The sequence below is a fragment of the Anser cygnoides genome, chromosome 6, assembly GCF_040182565.1.
Source record: "Anser cygnoides isolate HZ-2024a breed goose chromosome 6, Taihu_goose_T2T_genome, whole genome shotgun sequence".
Lineage (NCBI taxonomy): Eukaryota > Metazoa > Chordata > Aves > Anseriformes > Anatidae > Anser > Anser cygnoides.
The window spans coordinates 5,824,032-5,840,209 of NC_089878.1; the positions used below are offsets into that span (position 1 = coordinate 5,824,032).

Consider the following 16,178-nt stretch of genomic DNA (forward strand, 5'->3'; position numbering starts at 1 on the left):
AAGGCTGAGGATAGGAGAGACTCCCAATCCTTTCTATAACTGCATCAACAGGTAAATGAAGTTTGTTCATGAATCTAACTCTAAACAGCAATACCTGAGACACATGGGACTGCTGTAGTTCCCAGGGAAGCAACAGGGACTGCCTGAGACTTAGAGGAACAGGGCTTTCATATGCTCCTTGTTATTTGATAGCTCGTCTTAATATAGTTAGAAGAGTCTGAAGCGTATGAGGGTTGCCTTTATCAACACAGGACTGATAAGGCCTATTTTATGGAGCGGGCGCAAAGACATGGAGGGTATGGAAAAAAAAAAACCAACAAACAGGGAATAATGAAAATAATTCAGTTTTCTTTACATTAAACAGTAAAAAGCTTTTCACATAGGGAGTGGAAATTTAACATCGTTCGGATTATAAAATGGATTTTGAGAGGAATAACAGAAGATAAATGTTGGAAGTCCAGAACTACATTTTACAGAAACTTGTGAATAGACCCAAGTCTTCTTGTATATGATATGAAAAAATTTCCACCAGCTCCTTTCCATATCATCTCTCCTAGCTGAAGCAATAGCCCTAGAGAAGGCAACATTAATTTAAAATTCCCAGTAGTGGGCAGAGGGTTTCCCAGCACAAGTCCAATGACATAAGAACATGCTGAGAGGACGATGACAAACTTTTCCGTAAATGTTTCCTTTAGGGAAAGAGCAAAAAGAGATGACAGCAGTGCTAAAAATGGATTTGGTGCCAGCACAGCCAATGAAGACAAGGACAAGACTACTCAGGAGATGATCAGTTCCAAAGGTGACGCAGCCCATAACATGCTTTCGAGTGGGAAGCATGAAACACTGCAAAAGCGAGTTGGAAAGACAAGACGACATGCTGGAAGCTACTCATCTTCAGGTCTCCAGCTACAGAGGAGAAAAGGTCACCCCAGTGAGAAGTGGCAGCATTGTTTGAAATAATGAAGCCATATATCTGTAGGACTCATATAAACAACATTATAGTGGTGCATATACTAACACAAAACGTTTCATCTTTCCAGAATTAAGTGCACATTGTTTTATGTCTTCATGTAGGTTCTCTCTCCCCTTTAAAACTTATTTCCATTAATACCTTCAGCTCTTGGTGTCTGGGAGCTCCACAACTCGCCCTGTGAGTGACGGACCTTTCTTATGGTGTTGAAGCTGCACATAAGCTGGAAACCCGAGCAGACGCAAGGAGCAGGATGGTGGTGTCCTCCAGCTACACACCTCTACAGCAAACTGCCGTGTGTTTTAGAAACATGACAGAGTGTACAGAGAGAACTCCAGCAACACACCAAATTACCAGACATCTACAAACTAAACTAAACGAAAACAGAAAACTGAGGTCTCTGAGAGGAGCGTGTAGAGGATAAACTTCATTTTACTAATGTACATCTTTAAAAATCAAGGGTAAATTTAGATCATTGTGTGATCAGTTAAGGAAAGAAAAAAGAGACACTCTCAAGAAGAAAGAATGCTGGAACAACTTTGGGCAAAGCGATGAACCAGTAGGTAAAATCCACTTGACATCACTAGGTTTGCGATGAGATCTGAAGAGCATGACTTCTCTTTAAGATGAGGCAAGTGATCTGGTTTCTACAGAAAGCAACAAGAAGTAATTTAAATATGAGAAAATTTTGAGTAAGTCATATATGCAGCTCATCATTTTTATAAACATATAAAAGGAAGAAAAAATCCCAACTCCCTCAGTGCTTCGTAGTGTGAAAAGTTAATGCAAAAGCAGCAGGAGATAACCCTGAGTGATAACATCTCTACATTAGCAAGTCTCTCCAGGTGATTTCTAAGTCCACAAACCCCGTCAGAGCAAATACCAGAAGATGATCCACCATAAAACAATTACACGTCTAGTTTTGCTCCTGGGCATATGCTACCCATATGGCTGCAGCTGACACCCCTTCACCACTCATACGCTACATTGGAGGTCGTGCATTGACTCTGTGCTGGAAATTGGGGAAAAAAGCCTCCAAGGCTTGTGCTCCAACATGCACAAGAGCTGACAGAACCATGTGGGGGACATGGAGGCTGCAGACCGGCTGCACACGGTGCCCCAGCTCCCACTTACGCTGTTGGCCGCTGCTTGCCCTCAGTGGAAAGCTAAAACTGGAGAGTGGGAAGAAACAGGAAGGTTTTGCATTATGCTGTTATTTGCAGTGCCAGCAACAGCCAAAACAGATTAGTCGGTGTCCAAATTCAAGAGCACGTGCTTCAGAGCCAGCTTCCCAGTTGTTCACCATTTATCTACCCCTCATCTCCTCCTGAGATAGCGTTAACTATTTCTAAACTTGAGTAAGTCACCCTCGAGTTATTTATCTCAATTTCAGCTAAAGGGAGTATTCCTGGCATGGCTGGTTTCCTCAAGAGTGCAACCAATTTTTAGTGTAAATATCCACCTGTCTCCACAGCCAATTTCACAAAATGGTTGTAAAAAAAACGGAATTTAGCGCAGTCATTAATGACAGCATCCCACAATGATGAAGTTTTAGAGTACGAACTGCTACGGTTTTGTTCCGATGAATGACAATAATAGTCCACTTGTCCATGTAGAATATACAATCTCCAAAATATGAAGAGGTTAGGGCTCTGAGGAAAAAATTGTTTTAATGCTTTTCTCTTTTTCTTTTCTTTTGTATTTTTTTTAAAAATTTCTAAAGAATATTTCCCACATTGATTAGTACTGAAAACTATTTTCACCCCAAAGCTTAAATCCACTGAACTGAATTTTGCAGACATTTTAGGATATTTAATTAGTAGATTGTCTCTTGAATTACATGCACCACAGAAGTGGTATTGAGAGGCGAGTGCTGGAGACAAGCAGGAAAGAGGTATAATGACGTAAATAATGGGACAGAGAGGAGAAGTGGTAAGAACTTGTTGGGAACAGAAGAAAAGCTGAACTTTTTCTTTCAACTTCATATCTAAGACTTAAATTGAATTTATAGTTCAACAACAAGGCATTTCTAATTTAAATTTGGTCATTATAGTAGTGAGTTCTGGGGGGAAGGAAGCTGTAGATAGAGAGGTAGGGAAAAGGAGATTGTGGGTAAGAAAAAGGAAGAACAAGAGAAGGAGAAAGCCATGCATGGGCAGAAGAGGAAAGCACACTCTCTGGAGAGAGAGGTTGCAATGGACAAAAGAAACAGCAGAACAAACAACGAAGGAGAGAATTTACTGGAGAAGGAAGTCATGTAGGTGGAAAAGGAAAAAAAAAAAGCATGAATAGCAGTGACTATTTGCTAAAGGAAAAGAAAATCAGAATCAAAAAGAATTCAAAACATGGGTAGATTTAATGCATTACTGATACTAATTCCTGACAAAATGTATGGTACTTAGGCTAATGGAAAACAGACACTCAAAAAGTTACAGCAGTGTCAGGTAGAAAAAGAGGATAGAAACCAAGAAAAGTGAGAAAATCAAACAGGTACACAAAATTATGGGGTATGTACCTCCACAATATCTAGTTATGAATCTTCTTCCATTTAAATAAACCCTTCACTGCCTTATTCCACCAGATTTGTTTTATCAAATAATTTAAGGTAAAGGTTCCTACAGTATTGGAGTGCTCGGATTTTTTTTTGACCAAAAGGATCCAGGAATTTGTGTCTCATCTTGGAAACAGAAGCTAGTAAAAATATAAAAGGATGCTGATTTGCCAAAGCTCAGACAAATGAAATATAAAGATGTCAGATACAGCGAAGGATGCTCAGAAGACACAGATACTTGTGAAGTTTGATGGCAACAGAGTAATCTTATGCCTGTTATGAGATCATCACTATGAGAAAATCTATTAGGAGATTATCACTATGAGTTAATCTTATTTACATTTACTTACACATAAACTTATTAAAAATAACAGGTTCCTTTTTGCAATAGAATAACAACTAAGTGTATCTTGAAACTGCACTGATAATATTAAATGTTTAAATTACCATAAGAGAAATGTTTCACACATGCACAGTCATATTTTGTGCAAATATTTACCATTATATATTGCAATTAGAGAAGCAAATTCTCAAAGGTTGCAGTACTGCATAAAATTAGAAAACAAACATTTAAATGGCAAACTGCTTCTAAATAAGAACAAACTGATCATAGGCAAGTGAACTAAACTTCCTCTTTGATGTTAAGATCTATTAAACCCATACTGAGTACGTTTACATGGGTATAACTCTAAACATCTGGTTATGTAGTCAGCACAGGCTGCTTTCTAAGCAACCAGTGGTAGACCACATTGAGCTAAATTCTGTGTCAAATACTGAAGTCAATTTCTTTCCTTTTTTTTTTTTTCATAGCTCAAAGAGAAAGGTATGTTCATATTACTGTGGTTTTTCACTTAACGCTATGAAAGATGTTGCAAGGAAATTTTCTGCTTCAAGCTTGCAAATTCATTGTGTTATAGCAGATAATTTTTTTATTATTATTATTTTACATAATGAGGTTGTTTTTATTTTTTTCTTCAGCTTGTTGGTTCTGTTTGTTCACTTATTTTGCATTTTAAACTTTCCCCAGAAGCACCAGAGATCAAGTGACTGATGCAGGAGCCAAGACTTAGAGGTCTAGACTGACCGAAGAGGTACAGCTAAGGATGCTCTCAGGAGCTCAATTAGCGTGTCATATTCGCTAGTGTAGAGTCATACATCAATTTTTGTGATCTGACACTGGCAATACCTTTCCTGTGCCATGGGAAAAATCACCTGCAAAACCTTCAGCTTTCCCAACTGCCTGGTAAGCAGATCACCCGTTCTCAGACCACCTCATGAGATGTCCCTTAACTGGTCCCTTAACAGTGGAGGGCACCACACAAATCAACAGGGATCTTCTTTTTCTACTCAAGAGAGAAACACCTGGCCTAAACAAGTATTTAAGCTTGACACTAATACTACGTGAAATGCGATAGCCTAGCATACACAACAGACTAGGCCTCTTCTGCCTTCTGAACAGCTCATTCAGGTTGCTGTCTGTACAAAGGCTTCCTATGCAGCACAGGTAGGCTTGGCAGGAGTCACCCCAGGAGTGAAGGGAAGACAGAAACTAACTTCAAATACGTGCAAAAATGTCCCCTAGCATCACTATATACCATTTGTATTGCAAATATGTGTTAAAGCAAATCCTGTTTAGAGAACACTGAATTTGAAGTCTCTGTATTTAGCATATAATGATTACCTTACTCTTTTGCTAAAAACTGAGCACTAACTCCATATCTGTCTGCTTAGAGGCAATATTGACATTCATACCAGTCTACTTCCAATTAGTTTGTAGTAATATAATTTAAATTAACACTGCTTTGGCAATAAAGGGCATTTCTAGTGTAAGACGATTGTAAAAAAAAAAAAAAAAGTAATTTTAAAACATGAGTGTTTGGATGATACTCTGAAGGTTAGAAGAGCATCCCTAAGCGCAAGATGCATTATATGTATGAGCTTCAGTTGAGGCAAAACTCACATTTGCCTTGCTACATAGTCTGTATTCTTCCTATTTTATAATAAAACCTTATGAGAAACTTTCCTATAATTTAGTCTTAGCCTTGCCTACCTAAAAGCCTCTGGAAAGAAGCTCAAGAAGGAATTGGAACAGTTGTTGACCAACTGTTGGTCATTCTAGGTCTGTTACACATGGTTTGCATGCATTCGAGGCTGAGATTAACCTAGTACACTTTAAAACGTAGGTAATTTAAAATAAAAATAAGCATCATAAATTATAGTCCATCCAAAGGGATCTTAAAATGGTTTACAGGCTACACCCACAGATCACTCCATCCGTCACCCGCCGCAAGTACCTCCAGGATGAACTGCAACAACTGCTGCACGGCGTATGGCAGCGGAGAGGAAGTGAGGAATACCAGCACATCGAATTGGAATTGCAGGGGGAATTTAGGTAGGAAGAATGTAATTACCCACTTTGGAGCCTGGCCAGACCACGGGGGTTAACATCTTATAAAGAGCCCTATGAGAATTTTAACAACCCCTCATGGTCAGGACCGCCAATTTATATTAGCTTTCAGGAGCGAGGTTAACAGCTCTGCTCAACTGGTTTCGTATGCTGCTGCAGAAAGCGGGGAGAAATTAACTTCTGCTTGTTCCCTGCAGTTTCCACTTAACTACTAAGCAGATTAATACTACTTAGCCTGCAATATCTGATGAGAATGCAGCAGAAGGCAGTGTGATTGAAAGCTGCAATGAATCAGAGCAACTCTTACTGAGCCTTCAAAAGCTCTATAGGAAGAAAGTGTTTCCTGCTCCACTAAGTCCTAAGTCCTTGTAATGAAAGCTTTCAAGATCATCTCAGCAGGTATAATGACGAATATTTGTGAAGATGCACAGAGAGGAAGATGCACAGGGTTAACATCAGAAATAGCTACTCTCTCTCCAAGAGCAACCACTTGGAAAGAGCAGGAAACTAAAGCATGTGCACACATCAGTTCCCTTCATATATGAAGCAAGTAATTGTCACAGATTAAAATGTATACATATATCTTGTGTTAGCAAATAAGCAGGTGTGTGCATTTTAATTCTGTTTGCTCAAGTAAGCCTGAAAGTTAAAAGCAACAATGAAAGTAGGAAAGATGAGCAGGTAGGAAGAAATAAAAGCATGCAGCTGGTCTTTTTTTTTCCACTGTCACCTTTATGCAATAAAAAAAATGCAGACTTGCTTCCAAGTTTCCCTCCTTCAAAATAAAATATCAAGTGAGGCTATAACGGAGCACAGCTTTTCACTACCATTGAGCTGAAAGCATTTGGAGCAAATTCCAAGAGACTGCCAAATACTCTTTGAAATTGTTTACATTATGTATCCATACCCCACAGAAGTATCTTATTTCTTCAACTAGGTTACACACAATTTAGAGGTATTTAACTTCTTTAGACTCACAGACTAATGTAGTGCATCGCAGATATTTTTATGCTGTTGTTTTGAAACTGCTGAATGTCTGCAGGGGTGCATTTTATTTGCCTTCAGCTAATTTGTTTTGTTCGCATCAGACTTAAATAATAAAAATATCATGGCATTCTAGGTGATTTTCTCTTAGAAATCCTTGTTTCCTCTTAGAATTAGTTGTTATTATGGAAGAAACTGGAGAAAGAAGAAACAAGAAGCTTCAAATCAAGCAAAGTGAGCATTTGGGGCTGTAAATATCCCTCGGTGATAGCAGAGCCGCTGGATATCACACGCACAACGCTACTGCTGCAGGAGCTTTGTGATTTATGCCAATGAGAAAAGCCACCTTGACGAACAGAAAACAAAGGACAGACCAGTTCAGTGTTGATGCAGATTTTGAACATTAGGTTTAAGTTTCACAGGAAATACCGAAGACCAGTGGTTACAGGAATCTTGCAATGCTGAACATAGCTGGGAGTCTTCACTGGAGAGACGTCAGTCAGAGGCACAAATCACTTACGAGTGATTTGTACCACACAGTTGTAGCCCAGGTCTCACCAACCCTCTGTCCTCTGTTGAAGATGGGACAGTTTCTGCTTTTTAAGAGGGTTCACAGAGCAGTACCTGAATTCCAAGGACACCCTTGAATAAGCACATAATAATTCAGTCTCTCCTGTAAGACCATCTTGCAAGGGTACTCCATAGCACAGCAGCTATGACAGCGAGCTTGCCTTTATGTTTAAACAGGTCTTGGCACTGGATTGCAATGATTCTCTCCTCCTCCCTAAACAGCTCTCATACAATTTTCAAGAGCTAAACAAGTGTTTAGGAGTTTGTCTCTTCACTGACTTTCAAAATTAATTGAGCTCTTCTTGGTCCCCAAGAACCAAATTTTGTAAAGGGTTTAGATACTTACAAAGCTTGCATGAGTACTCATTCCCTACTGATTCAAAGTAGTAAGGAACATATTAGCTCCGATTTAGAATCTGTGTTCTTTCTACGTTCCAAGATAACCAAAACCAATGGTGTAAGATCTTTGAAAGGCCACAGAAGGCAAAAGTTTTAAGTAACACTTAAATGTTTTAAAATTACTCTGAGTGAGACTAGTGCTCGTACACAGTAATGAGCACACTTGCACTTGACTGATTATCATGTCTTGAAAGGATTTGCTTGGCACTATCAGAAAGGTCTCCAACTCTGATGCTCATCTTTCATTTCACCTCGACTATGGAAAACTGAATAGGTCATAAGCCCAAAAAAATGAATGGAAGATTCATTGCTCTGAGCCAAGAGTCAGTTTGGAATGCTGAAGACTGGCTACGCTCAGTATTATTTCTGGTTGAAGTGCTGTCAAGGTCTTTATGCTTTTGGCCTAAGCTGCATTTCCTTTTGATCCATACGAAGAATATCTCATACATGTGAGCTCACACTTCATGAGCTTGCACCTTGTTACAGAGCTGCCCTGCTGGAAGCTCTGAATTCATTCTGCCCCAGAAACTGGCCTGAGTAAGCAGGTTACTTCCAGAGGTAAGCGTGTCTTTTAGACCATATAAAGAATGGGTCTCAAATTATAATAGATATGGACAATAACTGAGTTTATGTGGAGATTATGTAACTTGCTGGCAAATGTAAGCCAGCAGTACAGACTTGAGAAATGGATTTATTCCTATATTAAAAAATAAATAAAAACATCAGCAAATGACCACATCCATAAACTGATCTCATGCCTCAACTTTTTACTTAACTAAGCACAATGTCAAGGGCTACTGAGCAAGTCCTTTCCTTGTGATTACTACATATAGCTCTTAAGCTATATTCATGCCTCACCTTGAACACAGAAAACGCTACACATTTAAAGTGCTACAGGTATACAAAATGCTACTTAAGGACAGAAAATTAAAGAAAAAACCCTAGCTAGCTCTAGATTGGATTTAGGATGACTTCCACGTAGGCTTCCAAGCAGAAGTCAGCAATTAACTGTTCCTATAAAAATGAGTGATGATAAACACGTAAACAAAGCGAGTGATCAGAAAATGTTGCTACTAACTGTCTAGCTGAAGAACCTTAAACTGCAGAGATATCTATGCTGCTGAAACATAAGCAAAGTATTTTTCAAACAACAACAACAAAAGCACTTGTGTAATTTGCAGGGGTAAGCACTGTTAATTTAAAGCAAGACCATGGCACATTGAAGACCTTATCTGCATTTCTCTAAATACATACCACCATAGAGATGCTGCACACTATGACAGATATAAAAAATAATTAAATAACATGGACAACTCCGTCTAGTTATTTGCTATGACACCTTAAAAAAAAAATAACAGCAGCCTTTAGGTTTAATACAAGGTGGTGAAGAACAAGGAATGCATTTTGCCCCATTGGTTAGAGAGAACAAAAGTGGCCATGTATCGTTAACACCTGGGAAAAGTCAGGGCATGCACAGCTGGCTGCGAGCTGGTCACACATTCCTGAGGTTACAATTACAGCCAGTGTTCTCAAACCAGCCTCACTGACAAGCAGTTGCAGATGGCCACAACGCTTATGTATGGAAATAGCTTTACTCAGCAAAATGTTAGAAAAATAACGTATCAATAGAAACACTTGTATATGTAGATGTAGCATTTTCTCAGTGATGTTTTCTTCAGCTAGCCCGCAGGTCATGTAATATAAACTGAAAACAGGAAATCTTTTGTGTTGCACATCCTATATATCATTTGGTACCAGAGTATCATTTTCTCCCGCGAGTAGACTTCCAGTGCAGTTAAAGCAGGGAAACACTATCGGCATGGTAGGTTCTGTTCCCAGATCTGCCAACAGCCAGCTACGTGGCCAGTCCTCTTCTCAACGCGCCAGCTTAATGACGGGGCAAAAGGGCGTGATATCGCTCCCCTTTGTGCACACAACTTTGTGTCTCAGTCACTTGGATGAGCAGCACTGAGTACCCTGAAGTATTATTTTATAATCTCTGTAAGTAACATGAGAAAAAAAGCCTACTTATGCTTTCCATCATCAGTAATGCCATTTAAAAAAAACACTACACAAAATGCTCTCCAACATGTACTGAAGTGATCAAAACTCAAACAAGGTAAAAACTGAAAGATGTCCTGCTTAGAAATGATAATATAAAGAGAATATTTTTGCTATTTACAAAACGATCCTTGGAGGATGCTTCTTTAGTAGGGTGACTGGGGGATCACATGACCAGGTGACATTTTTTTCTGATGCTGAAGTATGGACACTTTATATAGAAGAAAGGACAACAGCTGTTATTCTGTTAAAATACAGGAGGGAAAACATATTTAAAAGCAACACATACTTTGAATTCTAGGTCTTCAAATTCCCAGTGTTTGACAAAATCTATAGCAGAAACAATCTAGGAAAAATTATTAAACTTCTCACCACCGGGGCCAGGGCCAGCAATCGTGGCAGAAATATCAACTGAAATTTAAACTAGGACACTCGTGTCTATTTGTGCCGCTTAATAAATCTAATTTTCATGACAAAAGAATGGCCATCTTTTCCAGAATAGAATATACAAAAATTGCATCATCTAAATGCAATAATAAATGTTTTAATTGCAGAATTTTCTCTCCAAAACCACAGAAAAACAAATGTACAAGAACATTGCTCATATCTGCTGTCCCTGAGCAAGAGCCCGGTTGCTGTGATTAGTACAGCCTAACAGATGAACATCTTCATGCACATGATCAACAAGGCTAAAAGGTCACTATGGTTTTAATTTTCTATAAAACTCATATCTTAACTAGACTTTGCATACATTTTTCAGATAGTACACATACCTTGAAGTCAGCAAATAACAAAGTTAGATTAAAAATCACTCGGTGTAAACTCCTATTCATAATTTTGATCCAAGACAGCCCCTAGTAGAGCAAACTTCTCCAGAACTTCCAGCTTTCCATGTTATTGGGCCCTACATAGGGCTCCTTGGTACAGAGACAGCCTCTGTGAAGGAGAGGAGATTTCATCAGGGTAATGAGTGCAAGACTGAACCTTTGTACAGCTTTAATCATACAATTCCCCCCTTACTACTGGTGTTTCACACCAAACTTGCTGTGATTTCATTTACAAATCTTTTTAATAATTAGTTTAAATTTGACTCCCAGTTTTGGAGGTTAATAATAGTGAGTTAGTCAAAGCCTCTTGAGTTTGTTGTGAGATAAATTTGAACTTGTATATCCCCTTCTGTATATAGAGATTTTCAAAGATAATTTTATTCAGCTTGTAACTACCAGCACAAATGCTGATTCTAAATATATCTGCTGAACTCCAAATGACTTCTGTTTATAGAAATAGGACATAACAAGCTATTAAATCTTCCTTACAACAAATTGTCCTATGCCAAAATACTTGCTCCAGATTTTTGAGCTACGGTTTAAAGACTTGGACTGACAACCAAAAGAAAAGTTGTAAGATAGCTAGTATTGCAATGTATTTTATCACTCAAGTCCTTCTTTAGAATATTAGAATAATTTGATTTTAGTTTTAATTCTGCATCCTCACAGGTTTTCAAAAAAATAAAATAAAAATACTGGTGCTTGGAACCTCCATTAAATGATTTAAGAATTCAACATGACACCTTCTTTCTATATAGCATCCAAGTAAATGCAGAAGAAACAGAACACAATAGCAACAACAACAACAAAAAACCTGCATACTTTTGGTGACTCTTAGTACTAAACAGTTAGAAATTACAGAGTCCTGTGTACTCCACCACTTACTTCCCCCCCCCGCCATCAGCTCCAACCAGCTCAAGAAAGATTGAGCTGTTTCTTCAGTTTCCAAAGCCTAGAAGTGGTTAGTAACTATTAACAGGTTCTTATTCTAAATTACACACACCTAAACTGTCAGGGAACAACAGAAATTTTGACTGACTAAGTAGGAGTCAAACTCTGTCTGGTTGAAGTGAACAGAAATCCCACAGTACATTGCTTTGAAATAATCTACTTATCACTAGCCAGTTTGGGCCAGAAGTTTGACAAGAATCATACTTAGACCTACTCCTCACAGCTGAAACCATTTGCCTTTCAACAACTACTTTGCATGAAATAAACTTTTTTTTTTCCCTTTGATTTCTCCTGAAGTCAGATGACAGGACTTTTTTTTTTTTAAAAAAAAAAAACAACAAAACACCTACTTAATGAATACAAGAGTGTTCCTCATTCCCCCTTCTTTTCAATTTAAGACAATAAATTCTCTTCTCTTTTGTCAGGAATGGTCCCTCTCATTCACATAGTGGAAACAGTACCAGGCTAACGAGAACAAGGAAAAACACAATCTCTTTATTATTTTACGTCCACTGATATAATTATACCTGACTCAGCATCCTTAAAATCCTCCAGAAATAAGGCAAAACCTTGATTTTCTTACCACAAAACAAATGCTCCTATACAAACACTTTATACAGAGGTCAGAATGGTTACTCCTTGTGAATATTCTAATTTAAACAGGCATTTTAAGTGTTGAAGCACAAAATATTGGTGATCTAAAATATCTAAAAAATGTAATGATTCAATTAATGCTGAGTTACTCCATGCATGAATGAACAATTTGACCTGGGCTTGAATACAGTATTTTAATAATGCAGCTGCCATATTCATTGGTCCCTACATTTCCTGAAAACTAATCTGCCAAATAAGTTATACAGTATTAATCTTCTGTGCTTCCGTTCTTGGAGTGCTGAGTTAGTAATGCTCCACAATTGCACGTCATGTCACTGAAATGCTACATTTTTTTAAAATAACCTTCACAGATATTATAACTTTAACACATTTTAGGCTGAGGAACTACAACTACCACATTTGAGGATCTGAGTGGCAAGTACTGGCTTCTAGGTAACTTCAGGTCAATTTAGGCATTAATTTTTAAACACGTTTATTTAGTTTTTTTTTTTTTTTTCCAAAAGCTCCACGTAGTATTCTATCTGTGGTTTTGATGTGTATTTTTTTCCAAGAGGCTGTCAGAACCATAGCTGTTCTGTACTTCAAACCCTTAGTAATGTGATATCTGTCATAAGGTGTACAGAAAATAAATGAACTAGGGTTAAAGCTATTTTCATGTAAAACAAAAATTTCTATGTGTTACGTAAGAGCCTCACTTATACCACCGCATTGGTACTATTCCAACCTGCGCTCATGTGAAGTGTTGGATCTAACAGAGCATGCTCTGACAAAGCTTTACCCATAATACCAAGCAACGACTTGTAGAGTTCAGATGAAATCTGTGCTAGCCTGGGCCCTCAAGAGCAATTGTTTTCTTTTCTTATAAATATAGCTTGTTTCATTTCAGGGAGAAATTACAAAGACAGAAGTAACCCTTGAGCAAAACCAAATTCAGTGTTGCTTTGGCAGAGTAATTCAACCCAGCAGAATCATCAGGAAAAGTACTGATGTGCAAAAGGACTCACAATTGATTGACAAAGGACTACAATAACATTGGACAAACATTTACAATTTCAGATACATAAGTGACTAAAAAATTAACTAAGAATTCTCTAACTGCAGATGACAACAGCATTACGGTTAATATCTAATCACAAGATTGTGAGAATGTTCAGTAGTGGGGGACAGGATTAACATATTGCTTTAAAACATTCCATTACTTTCTGCATCTGTTTACTGATAATAAAAGAAACAGCTGTTCTAAATGTAACATTAACAGGTGTAAACCATTCATTTGAGATTTTAAAACAATAATTCTCATCCATTTCCTCTTTAGCTATTTTGAAATGTCATTATGAACACCCCTCCTATTAGCTTACACAATTAACTTGTAATTGTTTAACCTCTTCTCATGTCCGCAAAACATATACATGTGGAGTTAGCTTCCTTCTCATTTTGTGCAAAAGGCTCTGTTCTTATGCAGTGAACATCCTGAACTAATTCACCAGATGTGTTCCATAAAATGTTTGGTCACACTATTCAGCAGCTTTCCTTTAACAACTGTTCTATATCAAATTTACTGTAAAAAAGCATCATAATTATGAAGTAACACTGTATCAAATTCACAGACCTAATATCTCGCTATGTGTAGTTAAACTATGAATGATAATTGAGCTTGAAATTGTATATTTACTTTAAATAAGTCCTCCAAATCATCTGCAACAATGTGTGCTTAATTCGAAGCCATTAACAAAAGATTTAACATTTCCACATTTATACTCTCCATAATTTTAGATATGATACTCCATACTTGAGAGAGAGAGAAAATAAAAGCCAATTCTGGTAGGTTTCCATTTGAAAAATGTACCTTAAGCTTCTTACAATGGTTAACCCAACCTGCTAAATGCTGGGCATAAAAGGAAAAAAAATATATATATAAAAAAAATAAATAAATCAAGAATCCTTCAATATTGCCATTGCACCCAGAAAAAATAATTCAGAGATATAGGTTTGTTTAAGAAACACAAACACACGAAACCTTACAAAACCAAAACCAGACCTATTTATGAAAGATAAAACAAGCTCTGAAGACCAAATATTACCACACTTTCCCAAAAAAGTAAATAAATTAAAAAAAAAAATCTGCTCTTTGATGTTTACTTTCATGAAAGTAATACCAATATGCAAGTAAAAAAGAAATGGAATGAAACCACTTGCATTAAGTTGTGACTGGGGAATTATCAGTTTTGTAACTAAGATGTTGCTTGAAGGTGTTGATTCTATTACTAAATCTTTTAAATATTCCATATTAAAATACAGAAATATAGATGAGGAGCCCAATTTAACAACATACATCATAGATTTTACTGTTGCCAATGACTTGCTGAGCGTTCCTGAAATAAGTTAAACATTCCTCTGTTTTTGCTATTATTCTCTGAACTGCTACTATTCGTGCTGAAGGAAGAAAGAAATCCATGGAAATACTCCAAATCCTTTCACACACGCTTCTTAAGCAAGGGGAAACGGAAACTTCACTATTAGGATTCTCAATACATTTAGAAAAGAAACATAAAAGATGTTACCTTCATTGCATGTTTACATATATATGCAGGGAAAATCATTCTTTCTTCAATGAGATTTTCCTGTATTAAAAAAGAAAATTGATATTCCATGGTTTCATACTTAAAGAATACGCAACTTTTCAGAATTTGGGGAAGCTGTAAATGCATCACTGCTGCTGGTCAAAGCGCACAATCGTGAAAATCATGGAAGTCTACACACAGACAGAAGCATTTTTTTTTTTTTTTTTTTAACTACTATTACTAGAGCATATTTTAGCCTGAAAATCCCTAAATTATCACACAGGAACCACCACTAAACTTATTTTGGGAAGGGGAGAAACAACGCACCATTAGAAGTTCCACAAGCAGTAACACTTTGACATGCTGGTGGCTGGAAGGAAGGCACAGTGCTCACTCATAGTCAGCCTCAGACCTGCCAGCTAATCGTTTTAATTATCAAATTTGCACAAGAAACAAAATACCAGCAGAGGGCAGCGCAAATACTTCAAGTCCAGCAAGACGCCCAGAGCTGGTCACCACGCTGAGGCGGCCTGCCCTGCCCGCTCGACGCCATCACCTCATAGGCCTGCCTCTGGCCTTTCCTCTAAAGGAAGAGGCCAAGCACACAATAACTATGTCTATTCATTGTTTCACATAAGAAGTTGAAGTTTTGCTTTATTTCAAAGAGCAAATGCCACATACAGGTAGGCAGAAGACATGTAGCCCGCACACACTCTGAGGAGAGCCTGGTGAGATTTGCCACTTCATGAAAGGTCTGAGTGACACCAGGCACGGTTGTAACGACAATATATTGCTGGGCCTTCCTTTGTGAGAGCCATTACACCAAGCACACCATTTTGGCTTCCTTTAAACCACCCAATCTAAAGTCATCCCCCGCTCCCATCAGCGAGCTCAGTGCCAGAACAACTCACAGTTTTAACTCACGTGCCCGTAACCATGAGCACTAAGGAGAGGAGGTGCCCAGACTTGCTCCCCAAAGCCATCCTGCCAGCACCCAACCTCAGCACAGCCCTCAGCACCCCACAGAGACAGAAAACAAACTGTATGCTCGCCTACCTAAGGGAAATGAAAAGGGGCAGCATCTGTGGCAGCGGACAGCCAGCCTGGCCTGAAAAGCAAGAGGGAAGCCCCAGGGCCTAAGGGCTTGGCCTAAAGCACCTGCCATGACAGAAGTCCCTGGTGCTAATTTGCTGCCATGGCAACTGAGACCAGCTCAGCCCCTGTGTAAAATATCATAAATCCCAATTTACCATCCCTTTTTAAACTCAGCCTAGGGCATAGA

The 16,178-nt window shown here is 38.1% G+C and overlaps 1 long non-coding RNA gene across 1 annotated transcript; it reads right to left on the bottom strand.

Annotated features, from left to right (window-relative positions):
* Positions 1-283: 283 nt before the first annotated feature.
* On the bottom strand, positions 284-16,140 carry LOC106034496 (uncharacterized). Its single transcript, XR_001206113.3, has 5 exons — positions 15,953-16,140; positions 14,897-14,956; positions 10,716-10,878; positions 2,105-2,142; positions 284-1,617 (listed from the first exon to the last, which is right to left on the bottom strand). It is a non-coding gene; the product is annotated as an uncharacterized lncRNA (long non-coding RNA).
* Between the last annotated feature and the right edge of the window lie 38 nt (positions 16,141-16,178).